The sequence below is a fragment of the Drosophila virilis genome, chromosome 2 (genome assembly GCF_030788295.1).
Source record: "Drosophila virilis strain 15010-1051.87 chromosome 2, Dvir_AGI_RSII-ME, whole genome shotgun sequence".
In the NCBI taxonomy this organism is placed as follows: Eukaryota; Metazoa; Arthropoda; class Insecta; order Diptera; family Drosophilidae; genus Drosophila; species Drosophila virilis.
Genome location: NC_091544.1, coordinates 14,530,707 through 14,558,389, shown reverse-complemented (window position 1 = coordinate 14,558,389; position 27,683 = coordinate 14,530,707). Strand labels below are relative to the sequence as shown.

At 39.4% G+C, this 27,683-nt stretch overlaps 2 protein-coding genes across 10 annotated transcripts in view; one reads left to right on the top strand and one right to left on the bottom strand.

Moving 5' to 3' along the window:
* Ir94h (Ionotropic receptor 94h) overlaps nucleotides 1–27,683 on the top strand; it is a 124,918-nt gene that overhangs the window by 59,470 nt on the left and 37,765 nt on the right. The gene's annotated exons all lie outside the window — the stretch shown is intronic.
* Nucleotides 1–27,683, bottom strand: part of LOC26531646 (uncharacterized) — a 62,820-nt gene that overhangs the window by 10,787 nt on the left and 24,350 nt on the right. Inside the window, exons 1-3 of one of the 9 annotated variants that reach the window (XR_004303854.2) lie at nucleotides 4,980–5,139; nucleotides 4,835–4,902; nucleotides 4,602–4,755 (exon numbers count right to left, since the gene is read on the bottom strand). The exons of 1 other annotated variant lie outside the window; for it this stretch is intronic. The gene's annotated coding sequence lies outside the window, so the exon portion shown is untranslated. Of the gene's footprint in view, nucleotides 1–4,601; nucleotides 4,762–4,834; nucleotides 4,903–4,979; nucleotides 5,140–10,903; nucleotides 11,639–27,683 lie in introns of those variants that run through there. 7 more of the 9 variants (XR_004303851.2, XR_001450060.3, XM_070206990.1 and 4 more) reach the window with 7 other exon arrangements.

Sequence of the window (27,683 nt, the reverse complement as noted above, 5' to 3'; positions counted from 1 at the left end):
TGCAGTCTGTGGGCTCCTTGAGGCTGGCTCGTCTTGTGGGTCGATCAAAATGTTTGTGGCGTCTTTTTCATCATCATCATTAAATTCGTCAAGATGCAAATTTTTTGCTGATTTTTTGCGACAGGCTGTTTACTTTGTTGTTGCTATTGTTTTTGTTGTTGCGGTTTGCTGCTGCTGTTGTTTGGTAGTCGTGCGCATCTTCCAGGAAGGTGCACAGATTGATACCAGCCGGCAGTCTGTTGAAGCATTTCTTATACTGGCCTGACATTATTTTACTTAAGCCTAACCAAGTGCAATTTATTGCCATGGCCTGGCTCTTAGGGCTAGCTGTGGGCGTCCTATACCATATTCATTTAGTTGCTTGGCCATTTAGTAATATTGACTATATGTACATATATAACTCATGTTTAAACACACTACATAAATTGCTCGTGACTGCAATTAGACAATTGTCGCTGTCGTCAAACTCAGCCATGGCTCAGAAGCTAATGAATTTTTATTTGTATATGTATTACAAGACAACAGCAGAGCAGCATTAGCAACAGCAGCAGCAACAAAGTCTTTATTGTGTTGGTGTTGTTGTGGGCATTAGCTGCCTTAGCTGCTGCTTGTATAAATTACCATAATAACAAATTACGGATCATTAAGATTGTCAGCTACTTCGTTTCAATTAATTAACCATTAATTACAAAGCGCCTGAATGGCAGAATGTGGCAACAGTGCCTGGTAACGACAAATGCTGTACATGAGCCCACAATATAAGCCCAAAACCCAACAACAAAGATACAGCAGGCAACGGCATCCGAGCAGCCATATAAGCCACAATGACGACGACGACGACGACGACGCCGACGACGACAAGAAGCCAAAATTAATGCAATAGAAGACAACAACAAAAACAAAAACACTAACAACAATTGCAGCAGCAAGTGAAGAAATGCACAAAAAGCAGCTGTGCACAAAAATGCAAATTTTTAGAGTATAACAACAACAAAAACAACAACAGAAGCAGCAGCAACAACAAAAATAACAACAACTACAAATATGCTAAGAGACTTCACTTTCAATATATAGCAAAGGATGCTATTTCTTGTTGCTGTTTGTCGCGTTTGCAAGTTGCACAAATTGCATTTTACCATATAAAACACAATTTCAGCTGAAGACAAAGGAAAAACAATACAGAAAAAAAGGCACAAGCAAAACCTACAGATGCATATGGGACGGTGGCAGACAAAGCACCGCCACTAAAAATGTGACAAAAGCCCAAAAGCGCAAATTGAAAGTGAAACTCGAGAGAACCGAAATGGAAACTAGAAATTTGCATAGAAATGAATTTGCAAGAGTTGTTGCGCCAAGCTATTTATAAATCAACTCAAGTCAAATGCTGTTTGCAAAAATAACTTGTAACTAACTTATAATCTGAGTGCTTATTGGCCTATCATTTGTATGTTTGTATATATATATGAAGAGTGTAAGCTTTCCAACTCATATGATAAACAGCGAAAAAATAACTGTAATGAAAATAAGCTAACATTTTTCTAGACAAAAAATGGACTATTTACAAAAAAAAAAATATGTAGAAATCTTGCAGAAGATGCTATAAATAGTTAATATTTAGTACAAATATGTGGTTGTAATTACGTTCTATACTTTCCGTATTGTAATTGCTCGCGGCTGGTCTGTATAAGCTATATACTAATCTGTACCTCGGTTAGCCCTATTATATGTCTATATATATCATATAATACTCTAGCTCTGTGCTCTGCGACATAACTTTATGACAAGTCGATGACTTGGTGAATGAAGTGAGCTGAGCAGGTTCGTTGCCTAAGTCTTTTATTTTGCATGTACTGCGCATGCAAATATTTGCATATATTTATTACTTGAGTGGCAGACTTACACACCCACAGGCTGCCTTGGTAACAAAGGCAATGCGGCAAACGAGCTTCTTTTAGCAACGATAGGTTGAGCTCGGCCAAACTCTAAATATATTACACTCTAATGTCTTTTAAACCGAAACTATAAATTTCTTATCGCACATCGAAAATCAAGCTTGCCCCTACAAGTCAAAACCGAATGCGGCCGCCGGCAGTCTTGCAGTTGCAGTCGCAGTCGTAGTCTTGGACACGGGCACACACCCTAGTTGGCCATGCGGCGCACTCGTGCGTCATATTCAAATGTGGAGTTGATGTCGGGAGTCCGGCTAAGAGCCTGTAGATTGCGTTCGCAAGATAATACAGCGCCACCGTTTCTTTGGCAGTGGCTAAGATAGTGACTATGGCATTCTTTCAAAGGCCGTTTCTTTGGCTGCCCAGAGCCAACGCTAACGCTAACGGACTCAACCAGGAACCCGGGCCGGCTCAAGCATGTGTGTGCTTATGCCATAAATGGATGCAAAGCATACGTAGCCTTAAAAAGTCAAATGTGTGGATAATAATTTTGATTTATTGCCAAAGCAACCCGACTCTAGGTACAAGCTCAATGTTTAGTTACAATCTCAGCTAGATAACTCAATCGAGTGCTGTTGCTTTTCACAAGACCAACTCTGTTGGCTATTATCAGCCAAAGTTAGCCAAAAACCAAGCTCAAACCTATAGGGGCGTGTGCTGCGCAGGGGCGTGAACTAAACATGCTAATGAGCCAACATTCAGCAGACCAATGGCTGAGCAGCTTGACTAATATTAAAAGCAACAACCAACAACAACAACACCACCAGCATATCGATAGCAACAATGCCCGCGTTAGCCAGAAATATGAGTTTTTGTTTATTGTTTTTTCTTTTGCATCTTTAGCCATGTTTCGTCTTGCATAATCTTTGCGGTAGCTTGAACGGACCGCAACTTTTCCCGCTCCGCGTACACTTTAATTATGAAACTTGGAGCTCGTGCCAAATGGAAATCGATATGTTAATTTACATAAATTTTAAAGAAATGTTAAGCAAATAAAAGACCTAATGTCTTAGTCTTGTTATGCATATTGTCTGGTCCTCAAAACAATGAGTGAAATCTATATTTGCCTTCGAAAATCATGTAGAGAGGCGAACAATAGGCAGAACGAGACAGGTTGTCCAGTCGATAATATAACAGAGCTACAAAATGAAAATTGAAATTCTTTACCCAAACAACTATTGACTTGTTATGTATTCAAGTTAATTTTGAGAAATCAAAATGAAATGTATTCCTCTTAAGGACTCTTAATTCCTTCTCGAAAAGGCTTACAAAAAATTCACACCCTGCGTGAAGAGATTTTTAAATTGATTTTAAAGCCTATTAAGGAATTTTATTCATCTCACTGTTTCTGATTTTAGCTTATTTTTTTTTTGGAAACTGTTGACATGCCGCAAAAAGAAAGTCGCTCACAATACTTTCTACCACGGCTTTATCTCAGCTCAACTATCGCTGCAGGCAATTGCAGCGTCATTCATCTTGCAGTCGAGGCTATAAAGCAGATTAAGCTGTAAATAAAGCTGCTGCTCTGTCAATCTGTCAGGCAATGTCCTCGCCGTCGCTTCCATGCTCTTTTAATTGCCCACACCAAATCGGAGCTGACATTTATGCGCGCGCTCCATTTCGTAAATTTGTAAGGCTGCCAATTGAATCGGCTGCCAGGCTAATTGCCCAGAATGCGCGACGCTCTCTAACGGTGCTCTGTGGCAATGTTCAGCTGGAGTGCACCATCTTCGCTGTTGCGATGCAAATTGAGCTGTTGCAGTTGCAGAGTTGTACGCACAATTAATGCTTGACAGCAGTTAGTCTGGGACAACACTCAAAGGCAATTAGGGTCGTGTCGGTCGCTGGTTCTAGCAAATCCATTGCGAAATGCTTAGCACATATGCTATATATAAGTGTGTGTGTGTGCGTGTGTGCGACAAGTGTGCTTGTTGTTGGACAGGCAACAGGCATGCAAATTGTAATTTATGTGACAAATTTTTATGTACCATTCTCGGAAATTTATTGAGCGTTGGCAACGCACTCAGACGAACCCCAATGGGCCATGTGGTCAGCGTAACAGGTGTTTTAAGCTTCTTGTTTTCATGGTATATCAAACGTTGAGCTAAGCTTCAGTGCGGCTCGCATTCAAGCGAATCTTATATAACAACCAATAAGATAAGCTTAGTGCCCGGATTCATGTGTGCTGTTTCATTCATTGATTTTTTGCTGTTTTATTTTGGTTTTTTTGTTTAAGTCATTCATTGAGTATTCCATGACGGAAGAAACGCACACACATTAAAGTGTTGACTCTTTATAGATGTACGCATAGCATAGTCCAAGTCACATTCAAAAGCCATTTATCAAGCATGGGGCTTAAGCCCAATCATTCCAAAGGTCTTTGGTCTAACAATTTGTCAATGGTGCACTCAAGAGCGCGTAAGCTTACTACGTTTATAATTTCAGATAATTCAGCATCTGAGCCCATCCATTAATATAAGTCGAAGTCTGTGAGAGATGCGCATAGAAACTTGTTTTTGGCACAGCGGTGCACCGCATCATCAAAATAGAAATCAATAAAAAATTAAAACAAAAACAAAAGAAAAACAATAAAAAAAAGTCAGCCACACGCATTAGACTAATTAAAATATACGAGTTTGTAGCGCGTTTAAATTCGATTTGCATTTAAAATCTATTCAAATTTTTGTATGCGGCTAACGGCTAAATGAAAGACACCCCCACGCAGGTCAACCAGTTTGGAGACCAGTCTCATCCATCATTTTGAGAGAGTTAACCGTGGCCGGAATCCAATTCTGGCTTGTAGTTGCTGTGGCTTTAAGTGATGTGAAATGTATTGGACTTGGCTAATACTTAAATGCTTATTTTGAGCATAAAGATTGACTTACATATTATTCCTATGTTTTCGCTGTTCCAGCTTAAGGTGCTGACTCTGACATATTGGTTAGGATTCTAACTGAAACAAAAAACAGAAACAGAACAAACAAAATAAATAAAATAAATTAATAATTAAAAACATTAAGAGCAGCTAACCAAAGGGTAGAAAAAATATACAAAAGGTCAAAACACAAATAAAAAACCGGTTTCACAATTTGGCAAACTTCAAAATGAAATCTTTCTTGACGTCACTGTCGATGAATAAATATTTTAAGTAATAAAATTCAATTCATTTGACGGAACGCATTTCCTACCATTTCGAACTAAAATCCTACTCAGACCTGACCTAGTTTTTATTACAAATTGATATGAAAAATGAAAAACAAAGTAAAAAGGAAATAAAAGAAATTTACTGCAGAATTGTTTTCGCCTTGCGCCACTGTAATTTATTGCATGTTTTGCTCATTAAATTGATTTTTCTTCTGATTTTGAGTGCGAGTGTCATTGCCGGGGACTGCAGAGCCGCAGAGTTGCAGAGAAACAGACAAACAAGGAACCCAGAAGCACGAATGTCTCTCAATGTTATTTTTTTGTTTTTGTTTTTGTTTTCGGCACGCTCGGGTTTCATAAAAAATGCCAATTAAGCGTGAATATAAGTGCCAGATAATTTTTCAGACAGCAGCTAATGTAACCCAAATTGCCAAAATACAAAAAAAAAGCCCCCAAAAATAAGAGTTACAGCACAAGAGCAGGCACAAACTGCAATACGAAGAGCTCTTGAAAAAAAGTAAAAACGAAAAGGCAACATTTTTGCGGGATATGCTCTTCAACTGAGAGAAATTTCTATTTCTTAGCATAACATGTAACGCAATATTTGAAATAAAGAAAAGAAATCTAAAAGTATTTAAAAATAAAGAAAAAGAAAATAAGTGCAATGTATTTAAGATGCGTTCAATTTTTTCCTATGTACTATTTATTCCCTTGTGAGTCAATTTGCTTATTAGTTTTATAAAAACACAAATATTGTTAAGCGACCCTTTGGACCTCCCGGACACTTAGCCACCTTTTGAAGATCACGTGAAATCTTCAAAGCTGCCGTCATCTATTAATAAGCTTTTCTTATCATTCACCTAACTTAACGTACAGCGCATCAGGGCATTCGATATTCGTTTTAACTTTAGCGCCTGACACAATAAGGCAGCTTTAAAAAATATTTACAACACTCAAGTACAGTTCAAGTGCTGGGCCAAGTCAGCGATATGCCCGCCAATGTCCAAGTCCAACTTCATCTCGCAGGCCGTAAGGCAGGCCGTCAGGCATTCGGGCAGGCAAAAACGAGGGTCCCAAAAAACCACTATACATTAAGAAGAACGACACAGAGTGTTTCTTTTTTTTCTTTTTTGTTTTGAGCATTTTTCATTTAAAAGCGACAGCCAAACTGATGTCGATGTCCACTTCCATTGTCAGCCGAGTTGGAGCCATGGATGACCGAGATATGTGGTATGTGAATAGTTTTTGGTTCGGTTTTGTGTGTTTGAACCTTAATGCGGGATTCGTCTCAATTTCAGTTTCAATTTCAATGTGCGCAGTGCATTTTGACAAGCCAAGTTAATAGGGCAATAAAAACAAAGACAATGTCGAAAAAAATGTGTCGCAGTTACTCCAAGCAAAGCTCAAAACAATGACAATCATAATATACCTAGTATATTTAAATGTTGAAATGTCAACAGGTCGCCAGCATCTTTTGGTGTTAGGAGCTGCGCCAAGCGGTTGCCTTTGCCTGGCGATTCGGCTTTGATTTTGATAAATGTTTAATTAATTTTGTGCCTCGCTCAAACATTAAACTTGGCCATTTTCGGACTTAATGAACAAAAATTAACAACACACTGAGAAACCAATGGCTATAGCAGCTACGCGGAAGATCTTCAAAGTGAGTTTTTTCGAATTTTTGTTTCTTAGTTTCTCGTCGTTTACATTATGCTGGCTTGTGCGGTTTAATATTATGAATGAATGTTTACATATGTGAAAAATGTTGTAATTAGTTTTTTCTTTTCTCCTCTGCTAGGTAATTCTGCTTCGGCGCCCTCAGAGTGATTTTCAACAACGGGGGCTTTGAAACAACTGCAAATTACAAGTTATTATTAATGTTAACAAGCGAAATCTCTGTGTACTTATGTGAAAACAGGGGGTCTTCATGATTTATCTATATACATATGTATATATGTACACACGTACATCTACATATGTTGCACATTAATGCCTTTTCTTGATTTATGTGTACATGGGTCTTTTATGCACAAGGGGGTCAGCTGTCCCCTGGGTCAGATATTGACGACCACGGGTGACTTAACGCGCACATAAACCAATCTTCAAGCTTCAGTAGCTGCCAATAGTACATTGAATTCAAATCAAAATGTTCCACAGTAATTATGCAAAGATTTTCTAAAACCCCCATTGCACAAGGCCAGACACGGCTTAGGCTTCGGTTGGTCTTCGGCAATGGCTTTAGTTTAGGCCCATCCAAATACACTACCAAGCAACCACAACAACAACGACAACGACACGAACTCGTAAAATATGCAAAATGTGTGCCAGGCTGCGCAGTCAGCAGTCCGCTAACGACTTGTGTCAATAAAAATCAAGCAAAGCACTGCAATGCATTGCTTTCATGGATGTACTCGTAAGTATGTACATATTCCTCAGTCTAGAGCTGCCTCCGTTGCACTTGTTCTACTCATCGCTCTAAATGCTGCTCATATTGTTGTTGCTGTTGCAGGTTGTTTTTGCTGTTGTTGTTGGTGTTGATGTTGCTGCAGCTGGCAGGAAAATCGAAGAATGTCTAGACAGCAGACAGCCAAAGTCACTTCACATTGCACATTGCTTCCTGACTGGCTGTAACGGACGAACGGTGAATGTGGATGTTAAGCCTTGCCGGATTTAAAAAAGTACAAGGTGAAGCCTACAAACAGGCTGGCCTATAAAGGTGCTTTAACAGCTGGCTCAGAAGAGCTCCCCATGTCTTCAATTTATAATATAACATTTAACTTCTTAAAATCCAAGCTGATTTCCCCCACATGAAATAACAAAAGACTTAGGCAGCGAACTTGACAGTCAAATCTCTAAATCTAAAAGCTACAAAAAATATATTGTATGCTTGATAGCGCCACATAAATGGCGACATAATATGATATTTATCATACCGCAGCTAAAACATCTAAGCTATCAGTACCAGCAAAAGCAGCAACATGGTAGCGCGAAAGAAAATGTGATATAGTCCATCAAGTATGTGTATGTGGTTTGGAGTAAATAAATAAATAAAACAATGAAAATCAAACAGGCGAAGCAGCTGTGGCAAAGGTTCTCAGACTGGCAAGAGCAAGAGCAACAAATAATTTATGACACATGACGCTTTAGAGTACAAGCAGAAACAACACCAACATCTACTCTACCACCACCACCGCAGCCACCAACAACAACAGCCATCGTCGACGACTGAAGTGTAACTTCCCACTGACCCAATTTACAAGCACTTAATGCCAAAAAGGAGAAGTTGTAGAAGAAATAAAAAATGACGAAAGCTGGTAATGCATATCAAATAAAATAGTAGCAACAACAGCGACAAGAGCAACACCAACAACAGCAATGGAGCAGCAACAATGCGTGCCAACAAGACGACAAAAATTATGACCAAAATAGACATATAAAAAACCAAAAAAAAAATAAAAGAAAAAAATTTAAATTAAAAGCCAAAAAACTCCCACACATAAAAGTCGAGAAAGAAACTTGAAAAAAGGTCTGTCAAAATTAAATCATTTCGGTGGCACACAACATTAACCGATGGTTAAAAGTTGATAATGATGATGCTTGGATAACGCTCGTTATTATTTTGCTTGGATCTTTCTGTTGTTGTTGCTATTGTTACTCTGGTGTAGTTGTTGTTGCTATTGCTGCTCAGTGCGTTGGTGGCTGGCACTGGCAGCGTAACAAATGCTGTTTTGACTAAGTGTTTGACATGAGGAGCGTGGAAAAAAGACAGCAGACACACACAGGTCACAAACGCTGACACACACATGTTTATATACATATTCACACGGACGATATAAACATGCGAAAGTGAGAAAAACTTAGTGCAAATTGTACTGCGCATATTGTATATAAATATTAAAATTTCTTTTGCTATTGTTGCTGCTTCTACTGATAAACTAAACATTCAGGCGACCGTCGGACCCAACGATGGTCCGACCGAACGTCCAAGCAACAATTTGAGTCCATTCCACTTGACGACCTCGCTTCCGGTTTCATTTGAGTGAAATTTTGCGCCTGCGGCAAATTTATGTGAGAAAACAACAACATACCAACACTGATACTAAAAGCGGCAAAATTTTTCATAGAAAATTACGAACGAAACCAAACAAACATAGAAATTTGCATATGCCGCCTTTGGCGCTTTAGCACGTATTAATTTTTGCTGAACAGAAAAGCACGGGGCAACAGTCAGTATTAATTATTAATGTTAAATATGATACAAGTCTATAAGCCAGATTAATCAGGTTGATTTCATACACCTTAACGCATACAGCAAGTTAACTGCTTTCAAATAAAATTTTAAGGGTATTTGGTATTTGTTTTAAATTGAGAATTGTCCAATTTCGTTTGTTAAATGTGTGTATTAGCTGCTTATTATCAAAGTTGTTTAAAGTTTAAAGTTGGTAAATGAATTCATAGATATAATATCTTGCAATATTTTAAAATTGTACTGCTGTCGATTTATTTGCTCCTTACAAATTTATTTTCTGTGTGTCATATACCAATTTGAATTTAGTGTATAACTGGCACATTCATTGCTAATAAAACTTTTTTCCGAAATAACTTTAAAACTACTGATAGTAATCGATATCATGAAGAAAATATTTATTTGCTCTTAAAAATTCCGGAATTTAAATATGCATTGCTTTGTAGACTATAATTTGAGTGCATAAAATTTAAATTATATGAAGTTGTTTATTGGCATTTGATTTTTATGCCGAATGCTAAAATCAACTTAATCGACTGTAAATATGGGCAAAATGCTGACAGAAGAATAAAAGCCGCAAATTACGCATGTGAGGTCAAGTTACTGTTGTTTAAAGGGAAATCTGGATACTCTAATTTGATATATTTTGGCAATTTGCAATTTTCAATTATGAAGCCATTAATACTTATTTACTAAAACCCAAACATAAGCGACCAAATTTGATTAATTGTTTTTTTTCGGCTTGTCAAGGGTTTAGTCATGCCTGCTGTTTTCTATTTTCGCAAGCATTTTTGCACAAAAGGTGTAGCCGGAAGATATTAAAGCCTTAGATTTTCAGTTTTGGCTTGGCAGCTTTGCTGCGCAGTTCTAATTAGCTAATTATACGCTAAATTATTGTATAATTATTGTGAGGCGCGTGATTATGGCGAGTAGATACAAATTCCTATGATCAGAGGCTGCTGTAGGGTAAAAAACAGATCAAAATACATTTCTCATTCATAGACAAATAGTATTATTAAATGTTTGATCATTTATGAAGCAACAATTATTTAAATACTTAGTTCGTCAACCGTCTTCTTTGTTTTTCTAACCTAGTTTCATTTTTTGCAGTTATACACTCTTAGCATCTGTTTTATATATATATATATATATATTTGTTTTTCTAACTTTGGTTGTCAATAGGAACATCAGTATTCAGTGAGTAAAACGAATAAATGAAACAAAGGAAGAAGAGCGTTTATAACTAATGAAACTAGGTAAACACAGATCTACAGCTTCGATATGCTTAATAAACTGTTGTTATTCCCCAATACAAAACGATCGTGATAAAATCTAAATTTATTCTCATAATAAGTTTATGACGTTAAAGCTTTTTATATTTAAACAAAATATTTTATTTATTTATTTTTGTTTTGTATTATTGAAATCTTTAGAAAATTCATAGCAAGTTGTTTTTTCTATTGAAGAATCGGGTTTTCAACATAAAACGTCATATATTTTGTTGCTGTTGTTTGCTTTAGACAAAAGACTTGGGCAACGAACTTGGCAAAAAAAAACTTGCACTTACCAGTTTAAAGTTGTAGGAAATTTTGTATCCAATTTGAATAGGTTAATAAATCCATATAGAGGTGATAGCAGTTATATTTTTTGAGTATATATAAATATAGATGTAGAAATTGATAAGGTAGACAATTCTGTTGTGTTTAGCTTCACACTTTGCGTTAGTTTCTCACATGGCTTCAACTCAACCCATTATGCTCATTATTTATGGCTTTCAATTGTTGGGCACACTCACACACATATCATCATACTTGTATTATCAACTTATCATACAATACATAATTCTTGCAGCTATTCATAAATTTGCACTTTTCATTCCCATTCGACGGTGCCAGCTCATTAAAAATTCTGGAAAAACTAATTTTGCTCGTCGAGCCTCGTTAATTAAAAATACTGCAATAATCGTCGGTCGTTACCGCACGCCCAACTTCCGTTGGCGGTTTCGGTTTCCGTTGCGTTTGCGTTCGTGTTTGCGCGGTAACTCGGCGACAGGAATCGCGACGCCCACGACAACGATCGTGATCGAAATTTTGGCGCTGGTCGGCGGCCGACGGCAAATGAACTTTACGGAAGTCGATTCCGATTTGCGAGCCGCAAACAACGACAACGAAACACTACAAAATCTCCGCTCTCCGCTTCGTGGCGCACGCAACGCACAAACACTTGAAACTGAACTAAATCTGGCTCGGACCCGGGCCAGCAAGTCCAAGAAGTTGCTGGCCCGCAGCAGCGTTCGCTGCTCGCTTCGCAGTCTAAGTCGTTGCTGGTGCTGGTGCCGCTGCTGAGAGCATGACGGCAATACTGGAAGAGCGAGACCTACTCGTAAAAGTTTTTTTTTTTGTATAATTTTTTTGGGATTTTTGTTGTTTTTGGTTTTGTACTGTGGACAAGCGGTAAATGATAATAAAAGCTGTCTAGGTTTTATATCTGGACGACGCTGACGACGACGTCGACAGCGAAAAATCAATGAAAACGTTTCGATCTTTATTGTTGATCTTGTTGTTGTTTTTGATGTTTGGGGCGCTTTTGCGCTAAGAGTTGGCTATGCGCTCTTCGCGCTCTATTAGCCATTCTGATTTATGCTCTTAATATATTTGTCAATTATTTTTATGTTTGTGCGTTGCCAAAGTCTTTTGTTTGGGCCTAAATCATTTTGGGCTGCAGCATTTTTCATTATGGACTTTTCTTTAAATTTCAAAAGTTATTGTTGTTATTGTTATATCAAGAGTGTGGTTTATTTTTAGAGCCACCATTGTAACTATTTTAGTGTAGGGGGGGATTTGCATGGGATAGGAACACAGACATACGCGTGTGCATATCTAAAACTGTCAACATTTGTTACGCTTTAGCCAATAAACTGAATAATTTATGATTGGTATCTGTGAATGAGCCAATAAAGAGGTCTGCAAATTTTGTGCTCGCCAAAAATACTTTTTGACCTCTAGAATTTCGAAAGGCCTGTGTAACGGACACGCCCTGCTCTCAAACTTTCCAATATGCATAATATTTTCTCACACAATTATGCTGCCCCATTGATAGATTTTTTTTTTAATTTGGCGCTTATTGACGTAGTAGCATTTGCCTCTCATTCACTCTTGCACTCTTTCACTGACTGGTTATTTCTCTCGAATAATTTATCAAAAGCTTTTAGTCAATGATTTCAAATTTACGTTTTCGGCTGGCTCGCTGCGACGAACCGCTTCAATGGCCCATTGATCTGGAACTGGAACTGGCACCGGGGGTCTCTTAAAAATCGTTGACTTTGGCTCCAGTTCACTTTGAACAGTTCTTTGAGTGCCGCAACGTCGCGACCCCCATAAGCGTTTACTAATTCATTTCACTTCCACTTATTAGCTACAAGAGCAACATCAACAACAACAGCAAGAGAAACAACGATGAAATCCACTTGCACCTGGCTCTTAGAGTTTTGCTCCATTTAAAAAATTTCAACGTCAATCAATATGCATTTGTGCTCAATCTTCCGTTTCGATGTTGATGAGCTGAGGTTTCTTCTTTAGTTTTGGCCATATCTGTTTTATGGCTTAATGCCGTTTGCCGGGCTTTGAACACACTTAACGCTACATTTAAGGGGGCTCATTGTGTTGCAGCTTGGCATTGCCATTACCTTGCTTATTAGTTGTCATATCTCTGGCCATCTGTGGTCATCGACTATGTCTTTTCTCTATCCGCTCATTTGCATTTTACAGCGCATTTACATTGACGTTGTGGCATGCTGCGTTTTTCTCACATTTCTCTGCGATGCTTTTTTCAATTTTAACCACTTTTTATGAATTCTTAATAATATCTTTTATGTTTGATTTGACACCTAGCGACGAGCGTTTCCAATATTAACGGTTTTTTAATTACCTATGCGCCCCATTGGTTCGGCTTCTCGACTTTGTTTGAGAGGTCTCTTGCTTTGCAGCCAGCAAGCATGACAAGCTGTCTTGTTCGTATGTAGAAAAGTGAAATTGAAAAAAAACTCTAGTAATAATAACAAGAATAATAAAGGAGGCAGCTCATTAACTTGCCGCTTTCGTCAACTGTGCGACTGCCGAAATGCCAAATAGCGCCACGTCATGCCACTGCCCTGCAACTTCACCCAACTGCTGCTGCTACCTGGAAAACACTTGCCCCTTGCAAGTCTATTTGTGGCATGCAGCGCCCACTCAGCCGCCGATCTCGAACAACTTTTTTGGGCTGGTCTGCCGCCCCGCTTGACCCATTTTATTTAGCTGCTCTGCTGCTTCCCTGCTCTCCTCAATCTTCTGTGGCTCATTGTTAAGTGTAACTATTAGTTCGGCCGCTCTGTGCTACGTTTCCAGGTCAACGGGGCAATCAATCATATTACAGTGTAAGAAATTTGTATACCACTGCCGCACGACGCACATAAAATGCCGTACAAAAATGTATTAAATAGAAAAAAAATCAAGAGATGAGAGTTCAATTTTCCTTGCCGAAGTCTACATGCCCTTACAAATTAAGGAATGCAACTTCAGATATTTCTACTGCTTAGTAGTTAATTTGCAACTTTTGCTTAAGATCACCCAGATAAATAATTTTAAATTGGTTAAAACACTTTTCTTTATATGATATGCTCATAAAAATTTCAAGAATTATCAAATGCATTGCGACAATAAAAATGAATTTATCAAAGGTTGTTTAAAAACTTACTTAAACAACAAACTTGATGAGCGAACAGATGCTGTTGTTTTGATTTTATTATATATTTGCAACCATTTTTATTGGTGTCAGTTGGTTAAATTTTTTTTTTATATATCCATATTTAATGTAAGTTCATATTTCGAGTAGATATTTGTTTCTTCTTATAGATTTCTGATTTAATAGTACATATTTTGTATCCTGCAACAGAACAGGGAATTATTATTATTATTGTAAGCATTCCGCTTTTCACGCCGCATATAGAAATTATTTTTTCTATAAGCATTAAGCTGATATTTTTTTTAACAGCATATTTCTTAGCGCTTGGCTATAAAAATTAGCGCAGGAAGCGCATACCACAAAAAACTTGCACATTCATTACACTAAGCGGCGGTGAGTATGAAAATGAGTTTATTTTCGTTTGTTTACTTTAAAAATGAACTTTTCCCCATGCTAAGATCTTGCTCCCGTTGGGGTCTTTGTTGTCGTCGTTGTTGTTGTTGTTGTTGTTGGCATTGCTGTAGCTGTTTCTGTTGCTTGTTGGACTTTGGGCGGATGTCGAGTGTTTAGCGGAAAGTGAAAAGTACTGCTTAAAATGGCTTAGTTTGCAGGTTTCGCCTTGCGGAAGTGGCCGCTAACAACGTTAACAAGTTGTCTATCATAGAAAAGCAATTTCCATGCCAATGATTTATGAGCCGCTTAACCGGGCCATTACTATCTTATCTTTGGGCTATTATGTACACCATTTGAGCTGACAAAATATATTGTGCTCAAATCTAAAGCTGGCGTTGCCACTGCCACGCTGACGCTGACATGTCGCGCTTATCGCCGCAAAATTATCAACAAACACATAAGAGACAAACACACACAACAACAAAACAAAGCCAAACTCAGAAATTGTTGGCTCAGACAAAGGCTTACCCCGTGCACAGTGTTTCTCAATTGTTAGCCACCACGCACGCGCGCATTTACTTTAACATATCCGAGCTCGAGTTTTATTTGGAGTTATTCGCTTGACTCCAAGTCCAAACATGTGCCCACATTATAACTGGAGTGGCTAGGCTAGTGCCTGTCTGCGAGCGGGTCTCAGACTACGATTGGGTCTGCGGCTGAGTGTGCGTGTGTGGGTCTATGCAAATGCGGCTCAACTCATTGAATGACCCTCGTTAGGCCTACTGCGTGAGTTCGCCCGTTTATCTGTCTGCCCGACCGTGTGCTCGCTGCACGTCAGTCACGCTTTGTTTGGCCTGTCAAGATGACAAGTGTTTGCTTTGGATGCAGGCTGCAGCTTGCAGCTTGTGGCTTGTAGCTTGTAGCTTGCAACATGCAGCTGGCGCTCCAGCAGCTGTAAACTTGACATTTGATTGTATTTTAATTAAAAAGTGTTCGAGCATTCAAATAAAAGCAGTGAAAATTTATTGCAGTGCGCTAAAATTGTCAGTGCGTGGTCCAATGCTAAAAAATTGGCCCGCTTTGACTTGCCTATAACTCAAACTTATTTCACGCAGCGCTATTATTCGCCAGTGGGTCGAGGGGGAGGGTGAGTGTAGGCGGGAACGCATTGCTAGTGGCATATGAACACCGTCCGTGACCGTGTGGCGGACCAACAATGACGACGCCAGCGAAATGAGGTCGAAATTATTTGCAATTTATTGAAGGCAATCATAATGCTTATATATACCATAGCCTGCCTTTATTTCTTTGCTGTTGTGGTTGCTTCGTGGCTGTTTGATTGTGGCGCGGTTTCTGTGCTGTCCGTGGTGTCCGTCCTAGCTTATTAGTTCTTCAGCTGGTTATGCCATTGAGCCATGAAATACCGTTTTCCATAGTTTATTTATTTGCACGTTTCCACTAAGAATGATTCACACTCGTTGCTGCTAATTATTGCAATGGAATACATATTTATAATGTAATGGCAACAGCTCTACCGTATGTATTAGATTATTCTATAGATAGTCGATTTCCCTTGCAAGCGATTATTAATTTATAGTTTACTTATAAGTGCAATTTTTGAAGAAGAGTATTTAACTGTCGTCGATTATAACTTTTTTCTTTTTTGAATCTGGCAATCTTCTTGTCATTTATTTCCATTTTCCAGCTCTGTAGATCTGGCTTTTTTTTTTTTTAAGTAGCGGGTGTTTGATTAAAACGGAAATGTTGTGCGTTTGGCCTAATAATGCTTAACGACATGTATTTTTGGCAGTTCGTTTGTGTGGTTTCACGCGTCAAAGCTTTTTTAATGCCTAAACGAACGCTAATCCCATTTTACTAAGGCCCCAAAAATGTCATTGGGCAATGGCAACGGCATCAGCAACGGCAACCGATAGGCACCTTCTTAACTCAATGTCTTAACGTGAGCCGTGGCTCATTTATTACATCATATTTATTTTGGCAATGCTTTAAACTGTTTTATGTTGACTGTCAGTTGGCTGCAGCCGTCGTAAATATCCATGCAACTGTTGTAATGTGCTGGATACATTAAAGAAGCCTTCAAAGCAGACTCCCAGCTGTTGCCAGAGACTGTGCCTGCCCGTCTGTCTGCAGTTTCTCAGGCCCACAGCTGGCTGGTCTGGCAATGTCAATTCTGGCAGGAAATTTGAATATAGTTGAAGAGTCTAGAAGAGTTACAAATAAACGTCGTTGTCGACGGCTTTCATGCTTTTCATGTTCAGCGTGATCATTCAATGGTAGCAGAGTCTCATCTCACCCAGACGCAGATCTGTTCGCTGTGCATCTCCATCTTCATTTTATGCGCAGGTGTTGGATAAATATCAAAATAGTGCAAAATCGTGCATACGAAATTTGTACGTGATGCCATGTTGTAGGTGTCGGTTTGGTTTTTGGGTTTTGGGTTTCAACTTCGGCGTCAGCTTCGGCGTTACAGCGTCCAATTTAAAAACAAACCTACCAAGCCGACAAAAAGAACAGTCGAAACAATGGCAGAGGCTGGCATGGGGGCAAGTAACTATGCCAAAGTTGGTCGTCATTGGGGGTACATGAAATGCGTGGCTTATTCAAATTGCTCAAGTCAAGCATTATCACACTCTGACACACACACACACAGAGACTGACACACAAACACACTCTCTCAGGCACACATAAATGTAAAACCGACGTCATTAAAAAACGTTTAAAATAAATTTTTGCGCTTTTATTAACTCTGACATTTGAACAAAGGCTTTTGTCAGCTTTGCTGCCTGTTGTCTATTATTATGATTAAAATATCTCCAAAAAGAAGTTTATTTATTTTTTTTTTTAACTCGATGCCGCTATATTTTTCATTATCCGAGCTCTCTGTTTGTTTAAGTAGCCAGTGCCAGCAGCCACCTCAAAAAAATTTATTGTTGGTTTTTTGGGCCGCGGTTGTTGTTTCATTTTTGTTTTCTTTACTGGGCTTTTCAAATCAAACTGCTCCACATTCAATATTGAACGCATTCAATGCTACACATGGCTTTATTTATTATTATTATTATTATTATTTTTTTTTTTACTTTGTTGATTTTTATAATAACTGGCCGAATGAGGCATGGGACACACCTCAAAAAGAGTAATACAACAAGACAAACGGGTGCCTCTGATAGCCACCGTAAAGCCACCAACTCTCAAATCTGAATCCCCGACACCGTCACCGACACCGACACCGACGCGTCGGCTTCTTTGGAGCCCGCAACTATGCGGCATTTAAACATTTACGATTTGTTTTAAATAAAAGCAATCACATGCCGCAAAAGTATTAACAGTATTGCAGCACATAATCACAAAGGCGCAGCAATGTCTGTCAATACGATACGATATATCGCATTCTGGCTTGACATTAAAATCTGTAAATAATTCGCGCCATTAAGCGTGCGACGCTCTGTTTGCTGCTTGGCAGCTCCATTTGCCGCTTTATAAATTGTCTCAAAAAGCGATCTCAAGTTGTTTGATTATTTATATAGAGTTGTTGTCCGCGCTGTTGTTAATAATTTTATTTTTTGTTTTTAATTTTTGGTTCGCTTATTTATGGCGATAATTTGCTGCTGAAAATATGCACTGTGCCGACGACTTTTGAGCACGTAAATATAAGTTGAATAAAATTAAATATCAATAAATAAAATAACTAGAAATAAATTAGCAGTCTTACATTCGGGCAAAATATTTAACAAGATCTCCTATTTTGTTTTAATTGGGTCTAAAATATATGAATATATTGTGTCAGCTAATTTTAATTAATTCTGTTGGATTGGATTATCTTTTTTACTGTCGATTATCTTATCATTATGTTCCCGAAGTTGATGGAAGACTATTTCAAAAGCATAGAAGGTTAAGCATTTGAAATGTACACATTCCGCGATCTGTTCACTAGAAGTTACAACCAATTAGTCGCCTTATTTGGATTCTGGCTGAGTGCAAAACATTTGTCAAATTTTACATGATTGAGAATGAGGCAACATTTAAATGATCCAATTAACATAAATGCGCATATATTGAAAAAAATAAATTATATAAAATGCTTAGGGCTCGTTAATTTAATTTACATTAACATTTTAAGCATACATATTCATGCTCAATCCAAATGATGGAGACCCTAGATCCAAGTCTAGCTTATTTGGTATGCAGCTCCATTAAGCGAAAATATAAAAAATATATATATGTATTTTTCTCGATTCAGTTTATATGCTTTATATGTTGAACATGTCGGAAATTGGTCTGCAAACTATTAAAAATGCTCAAATTTAAAATCAATTAAGCCAAATTTATGCTGACATGAGACAAACTTAAGGCAACATTGTGCGTAGGCGGTCATAAATCGAATGAAGTCCAATGAAGTGAAAATGAAACGAACTATATACAAGATGCTTACCAGACCCGATCCGAGCTGGTAGCTCATTACCAAGACATAAACAAACAAATCATTAGAGGCATTTTTGGGCATTTTTTTCTTGTTTTCGATATATTATTTTATTTTATTTTCGGTCAACGACTAAGGCTGATTTATGCGACGGGTGCATGCGTGTAAGTGACATAGGCTCAGGCTTAGGTGATGAGCGGGATGCCACGGATGCCAAGAGTGCTGGGCCACCGACTGCGTGAAGAATAACAATTAGTGGCATTAGTCAATGACAATCGGCATAAGACCATCGATGAGTGCCTTAAAAAGCAAACAATCGCATAAATAACTAATATACCCAATGGCAACATTGGCATCTGATTGCTTGCCGATGGCATTACGGTCGCAGCTGGAGCTGGGTCTGCTTACTTGTCGTCTTCTTAGGCTCTAATAGATACGCGTCAGTGTTTAACAAGCTGTGGGTGTTCCATACACACTTGCTTGTTGACCGCTATTGCCATACGATTTTCGGTATGTTTGCTTATTCTAATAAAGCGGCCCACACGGTGTATGCGCAACATAGCGACGTGAGCTCTCTTTCTCTCACTACTCGCTCTCTCTCTCTCTCTCACTCTCTGTGCGTTCCTCTGTTTACTTTGGCATGCGCAATGCGGAATATGATCTCATGTAACTCAATTCACATGATTCATGCGCTTGCCAGCAGTAGCTGTGAGAAAAATGATTGAATTAAAAGATACATATGGCCGCCTAAGGCCAGGAGAGGTTTGGGGGGTGTACTGGGGCTCAGGAAAGTAAACGGGCTACAAGCCTGGCAAAATGTGTAACTGTGCTGGCGTTCGATTTTAATCGCTTCATTTAAAATGCCGCTCGATACGCATCAGGTAGCCAGCATCGCAGCCAGCAGCTGCAGCTCTGCATTGCGTGCCACTTGCTGCGATCTCGTTTTGACCAAAAAAATAAAATGTGCTACAGGCCAAAACCAATTGGTTGCAGTTGCTACAACAGCCGCTGCTCGGCCACACATTTTGATAACATTTTGCGAACATATTTAATTAAATCGTTTGGCCAGTTTGCAATACAACAAACTAATATCGATTCATAAATAACCGTGCATGTTATCAAATTCAATTCAAATTGAAATGCAATTGTATGGGCAATCGCTACAGTCCCATATCAATATTTAAAATGTGTACTATATGCATATTCACATGGAGGCATCGGAACACGTGTTCTTTGCTTTGGTTGTAGTTGTAAATCAAATTGCCTAATGATGCATTTAGCGCTTGAAATATGCCAATGCAGCCATGCCGGGTCACTAACTGCGGATAATTTACAGCACCGGTGCAGCACGGCCGGGCCAGACAAATGCCCAATGCCGGCAACAACCTTAGCTCCAGCTTTAGCTTTGGATTGCCGCGTGCATGTGGCGGCATTATGGCATTATGGCCTATCAAAGTCAAGGTAGATATTAAATGTTGAAAAATATGTGAGCTCGACTGCGAGTATACGCACACTTACAAACATATGTGTGTATACTAACATGAGCATTTGTAATTCTCACAGCCGGCGCACAGAAATCAACAGCAATACAGGCACACATATCATACTAATGATGCAAAATAACTTTAACGGCTTTTTTCGTTGCTGTTTTTGCTGTTTTTGCTTTGGCTACAGCGACAACAACAAGGCCGACAATGACAGGCCCGGCTGGGAGCACAGACATGGCCAGCCAACTGGTTCTTTGCTCTCTCCCGCAATCGCAGTTGGCAAAGTGCAGACATTGCCGAGCTCTTCGATCAAATAAAGGTCGCCGATGCCGGACAAATAAAGAAACATCAATTTTAGTAAAAACAGGTGTTTTTCTATATAGTGAGACACTCTAGATTCGATTCGATCTGATGCGGTCCTCTGTGTTGTGGCTTTGTTGCAATTAAATGACATGGTTGAAAAAAGATTTATTGTTGTAGGTTTTTAGCTCGACATTTGCACAACATATTTGGTCTTAAGTTTTCTAAAATTCATTATGCTTTATTTGATGCTTCGCTGTGCACTGGTTACTCAAAAAAAGCTGTTGCTTGTCTATCATCAATAAATGATTTTTGAATCAAAGTCGTTTATTTGTTGTATTTTTTTTCTAATATTTTCTTTTATTTTTATGATTTGCTATTTATGTGAATTAGTTATGCAGATTGAAAGCCATTGAGCTTCTTATTTCCATAGATATACATTTTATTGATTGGCATACTTATCATCCGATGCCACTGCTGGCGCCGTGAGCCAGCAGCTAAAAGAAAGCTGACCCGACGTGTTGCTTTATTTATTTCCGCCTTCTCGACCAATGCCCACGGATTGGACAACACATGATACGGTTTCAATTTGTTATGCTTGCGTTTCGCCAAGAAAGCGGTCTTAAATCAAAACGCTTAACAACGGAAGCTTTGAGTTGCCACAATCATGAGCTAGCCAAAAATGTTTGCTGCCCCACAAAAATTAATCAAAACAAGCAATAAAGAAATCTAAAAGCAAATAAAAAGACAGCATGAAATTGGGTCTAGAGGGAGCGCAGAACGCGGCTCTTGCCGCAGGCAAATTTGCGAATTTGAATGACCAAAGAGTTGGCCAGATATTTAAGTACTTAGCTCTCTTTCTGTTGCCCTTTGTGCGTCGTGCAAGGGCGTCAACTGTTTTGCTGCGTAATCTTTTGGCAATTTTAGAAGCAGATGCCGACACGCTTCGCCCGCAAATCAAGTCTGGAAAGTAGACCAATCCAGCGAACCCACAAGCAACAATTGAGCAAACGAGACCAGAAAAATATTGTGCTATGAAATGGCCAATTATTATGAATAACTCGTTTTAATGGAATGTCGGGTCTTATTACAGTTTTACAGCATCGGCGAGGCAAAACATTACTCATACGCACCGTGCGCCAGGCCAAAGATTTAACGTGGCGCTGTCATGTCCGCCACTGCCACTGACTATCGCTAATATTTATGTTGACTTTTGTAGCTCCGGGGCAGTTAGCTGTGATGCCTCCGTTGCGACACGTTACGCATACGCCGTGTTGGCCTGCTGAAATGCCCATACGATCACGAGTATGGGAGTGAATATGCGAGTGCCCATAGTTTGTCGTGGCCATGATTGATATACGATCGCATAATATGATCGATCTCTTTTTTCATCATCAATTACACTTTGAATGGCTTATGGCCGGGCTTATTGTACTGCCTGCGATACACTGCCGTTAGCTTTGATAGTTTTTCGAAAAATGTTAATAATAGCACGCGTTGTTGTTCAATTTTTTTTTTGCACTGGTATTTGTGGGTTAACTGCAAATTAGTTACTGTTTGCTTTGCGCGCATAGGCCACACACGCCGGGCAATGCCAAAACCAAAGCTGTAATGAGTTTGAGGCGTTCGACGTATTATTAGCCTTAGACCCACGGTGCTCTTAGTGAGCCATTAACAGTTTTGGCTTTAGCATATGAATAGCTTGTGAGCAGCCAGCAGCAGCTGCTACCAGTACCGTTTAGTCCAGTTAACGCCTGCATCTTAACCCGCTTAAGTCAACTCTTGCTTCAGCTGATTATGCAAATGCCATGCATAATATATAAGATATTTCTGATTGTGTCGTGGAATGAAGTGCTTTAATCAAAAGTTGATGACTCCCAGACAGAACCCAGCAGCAATGCTGCTGACTGACTGCCAGCCAAGTTTTTAAAAACTGTCGACAAAATTTGCATAAATGATTTCTTTATCCAAATGGCCCAATCGTCTAGAGCTATGTATTGGCAGAGGGCGTGGTGCGGCTGGCGAATGAGCGTGTCGCCTCGTTTCGTATCTGGCATGTTTTCATGTGTTGCTTCACTCTTTGCACCAACTGTGGCATGGTAAAATTAACATGTCATTCAAATTTTAAAGGCAAAGCAAAAAACGAATTATGATGTAGTATTGGGGCGTGGCTATAGCAACGTATGGGCATAGTCGTTCTAAAATTCAAATACGTATAACTTTGTCAAAACTAAACTGATTTTAAAAGCTTGTTGACATCTCGTCCACAGTTTAACCACATCTTTGCTTTAACGTTTATATTTTATGAGTTTTCAATTGTGAATTTTCTTGTATTTGTTTCATACTTCATAATCACCTTTTCCCAAAATTAAAATTTTAATTTATGGATGTCTTCTAGTGAGGGTGAAAAGGTTAAAAAAAAAAATACGCAAAATGGAGCTGGTGTCAAGATCATGTTCATTTAGATTTAAAGTCAAGTAAAACCTATTTTTTTTTAGTAATATTTCATCAAAATATTTTAAACAAATTTTAGAGCAATTCTCAAAATTTTTGATTGCATATTTTTTAACATAATTATTTTTTTGACCAAGCCATTATTAGGAACTAGGACAAACGCTTGATCCTAAATAGTAGCCACTGAGATAGAGCTAGTGCAGTAACTACACAAAGTGCCAAATGTTGGTATGTATAAAACCATTAGACATGATGGTTGTTTCTTGGATTGGTTTACACCCTTCTCGTGCTTCTCTGTCAAGCTCCCCCTGACCGCTGTTTGTGTCTTATCTGCTGACTGGCCACGCCATTTGCATGCGCCGCTGACAGCGCAACATTTTGTTGCGCGGCTACCAATTCCGCAGTTGGAGTCGTCGTAGCTAGTGCTGCTGCGGTTGCCGCATGGGCAGCCAACAAGGTGCTGGTGCTGGTGCTGTTGCTGGTGCTGTGCTGTGCTGTGTGTTGCACTAAGTTAGGTTGTAGTTGCAGCCTGGCATTAGTTGTAGCTCGTTTGGCTGCAGGTTGTTCTTGTTGGAGTCGCTTGTTGGTTGTCATGTACGAAAATTGTAGCGCGCATTGCTGCAGGAAATAGTTCAAACATATCAATTTTATTTTTATTTATGCTAATAAACCGTTAGGCCTGAGTGAATTATTGGCCATATACCTATGTACGTACACACATATTGTACGAACACATAAAGTCAGCGTCTGGGCACGACCCATTGGCACAGGCTGCTGTCGGAGCCAGGCTGATAGCGAGATATGGAGTCTAAGGTGAAATCTGTGCATGAATTTTGATTAATCAAATCAAATTAACGCCACATTCCCACACAAATCAATGCAATTTGCGAACGAAGCCTGCGCCAGTCCATAACCCAATTGCCAATTGGCGGCAGCATCGACAGCGGCAGCGGCTGTGGTGGTGTTGGTGTTGGTGGCGCTGGCGAAAGTGTTGAATCCAACACCCACCCAAATGTAACGACAAGCCAAAATGGCAGCCGTGCCCCTGCGTCTGCCCCAATGGAACGACTCAAGTTGGCCGGCTGGGCGCGGGCGTCAAGCAAATGCAAAGCAAGTGCAGGCCAAAAGTAAATAAACAAACAAAATCAATCCACTTGGAGAGACTGTCTCAGTTACGGAGCGATACTCAGATTCAGATTCGGTTTCAGTCTGTTAAAGGCAACTGACAAACGACAAACGGCGTACGACATGCAGGCTTGCTGCCACAAAAACTGGAATCGCTCGGGCTGCGCCATTTTTGGGCAACCCCTGACGTTGTCATTATTTTTGGACACATAATTAAAATCGACTGCCGCGTTGTCGCGCCCAGTTGGTCGTCCTGGATCTGGTTCAGATAGTTCTCGACAGAGACTTCGACTTCGAGCTCAATTGCAACTGCATAAATTTTAAGCGGCAATTGTCAGCAGCCGTTGCTATAGTTGTTACTGTAAGTGCAACAAATCACTGTCCTCTAGTAAAATAAATGTTTATTGTTTTGTAAGTGCCGCGGTCCATGAAAAAAGAGCTGCATTAAATGTATTGGCAATTTACAGCGGCCATTTTCGGACATTTGACTGAAAGTTCCGCAATGGGCGTATACTGATAGTCAAAAGGTTTACAGATGTTTATGTATTTTTGTGTGTGTGCTCAACTAGGCAACTGCCTAGTCGAAAACTTCACGTAATTTCGCCTATTAATTTACAACTTTCGCATGCAATGTCCATAATATCAACCGGGCAAACAGTTAGATTTGACCAAAAATGGCAGAGCAGCCAAATTTTTGCCTCTTGTGGCGTTTTTTGCCACAGTGTACATTTTTTTTGTGTCTATTTTGCATAATTTCCTTGTTGGTTTGGCGTGCGCCAATGGCAAAAAAGCGAAAATTTCATAAGTGCTTGAGAATTTCTAGCAACAAAAAATCAATTTACAACGATTTACATTGCCGCTTCGCCAACAGCAGCTGCTGTTTGCTTTCTACGCAATTAGCAAGGCAATGGCCACGAGTATCTAACGGTGGCTAAATCTCCCACCTGTGTGCCTATCTGTATATTTGTTTGTGTGTATATGTGTGTGTGTGTGTGGTCCCAACGGTGGCTATATTTACACTACGCATTAAGCCGTTAATGTCAATAAACGGGGAAGGGCATTTGTTGGCTTTGTGAGGGGTACACTGGATTTTATTAGACGGCTTGATACTTATAATTTAAATAAGGTTTTCGTAATTGAGATGAGAAAATATAAATACATCTACGCTTGCTTCTCATTTATTGCCATTCCATTGGAATTTTTTAAAAATGTTTGTACAAGTGTATGTGGTATTCGACTTGTTAAAATTATTCATATACTGTTTTTAGCTTTAGTTGGAGTTCAAACTGTTTGCTCAATGCCAATGTGGCATTTAAAACTAATACGAGCGACAGCAGCGTTTGCCTCTGCTGCTCGTTACAGCTAGTTGCCACCAATATAGTATTGAAAACAGTCAACAGTCAATAGTCAACAGTTAGCGGTCAACAGGCCTTCCAGACTGCTTGGCGGCAGCCTCAGTTCCACTCGCAGTGGCAGTCAAAGTTGTCGTCCAGTCAGTTAGCTGTTTGCGCCTTGCAAACAATTGACTTAGAAGCCCAGAGTTAAAAACAACCACAAAATTCCTCCACGTGTCCGGGTTGGATAAGCTTGTACGTTGTGCAAGTGAAGAGAAGAGGTTGGACAATGCCGCCTCGTTGCATGTTCAAACTACTGCCTGTACCCCACTGGGCAGTTGATACGCCTACTAGTTGCCGACAGCCACTTGATATGAAGTCGCGGACGCGTTGACTGCAGCAACTCGGTCATCTCGGTCCACATGTGATCCACTTGCCAGGTAAAGGCAAAGAAAATGCCTGCTGGGGCACTCCTATGGCTTTCCTAACTGTTTATCTGCATGAGCGCTTTACCATACTCCGTGATGTGTTTCCCATTCTGTATGGAGGCTGTGGTGCACCTGTTGGCACAGTCTGTTCAGTTTTGTGTTGCAAATTAATTTTGCTTTCATTAGATCTCGAGCATTTGCATACAAAGTGAAAATCTGTGAACCTCTTGCACACATTGAATCAGCATTAGGGCGTATCAAGTAATATGACATTTAAATTTTGTAGTTTACATTCGGCTTTCGCGGCAATCACAAATCTGATGTCTAATGAAGCACGAAGTCGGATGAAGCTGAAGTTGTCATGCAGAGAAAAGTTGCAAACTGGTTTGAGGAATCGCCGAGCTAAGAATTTAACATGTGGTTGTCGTAAGGCGATAAGTTCTGATATGGATATGGAAGATAACCGCCTGGATATGTTGACAGCAGGCACAACACAGGTAGTTAGGTGTCTGTCAACGTAACGTTTAGCAATGGGAGGTGGCTTATTAATTGGCTATTTAAATGTGCTGCGCAGCTTTTTGATCTTTTGATCTACTTACCAATGTTGAGTCGATTAAAAATTAAATTTATCTATAACATGACACAGCTTGTGACAGGCTTTTAATTGAATTAACTGTAGAAATTCTTTTTCATACTAATTTATTTAATTATTATAGCCTTAAAGCATATTTAGGCATTGCTTATTCTATCTGACCGTTGACTTATTCAGGAACGTATGTTGGCACGAATGTACTTTGCGAACACAAAGCCTAACAGGCAATTATATCTATTTAATGGTTGCATCCTAACGATTTCCTCTTTTTTAAGTGAAAGACTCGGCCGCGGAGTGAAAAAGGAACCACATTTAGCTAACTTGCTTTAATTTACAACATGCAAAATGCGGCACAGCCGCAAAATGAAATAGAACCACAGCACGGCCGCACAGTCCCCTCACCGTCAAATGACTGCACCACAGCAACGCAGCTCGACGGCACCATAGCACTAAGGACGCATGCTGTGCACAGGCAATTTATTGTGTGTTTGTTTTAAGCGCACATATGAGCACATGCGCTCCTATGTATCTCCGAGATAGAGCTTCGGCTAAACCGATAGCAACGGTGCCTAACTGCAAATGTGAGAAAAACACAATTAGCTTTTGGCGGCGGTGCAACAGGGGACCACCTGCTGTTCGCTCGCCTGGCTCTGAAATCAAAAAACTTTCAACACACGACGCGAAACCTCCAAACCAAAAAAATAAAAACAAAACCAAACAAAAAAAGGAAACATACAATAATGAAAACATAAAAAATACAAAAACAGATACATAGAAAAAAAAAACGACTTATATAGTAAAAACTAATTGCACATAGAAGCTGACCGCTGCATAGTTTATTTGAATTTGTTATTTGCCATAACAAAAGCCGCCTGGCAAGTTTAAGGTCAGTTTGTCGTTTGATATGCGGCCGAGACTTTGTTTGAAATTTCATGTAATTGCGGCAAAGCTGAGGTTGAGGCTGCGGTTCAATAAAGCAGCATGGATACTTCTGTATGTATAAATGTGTATGTCTTGATATATATATACTTGTATATAAATGTATACATATGTATACATGCAAGACTTAAACAA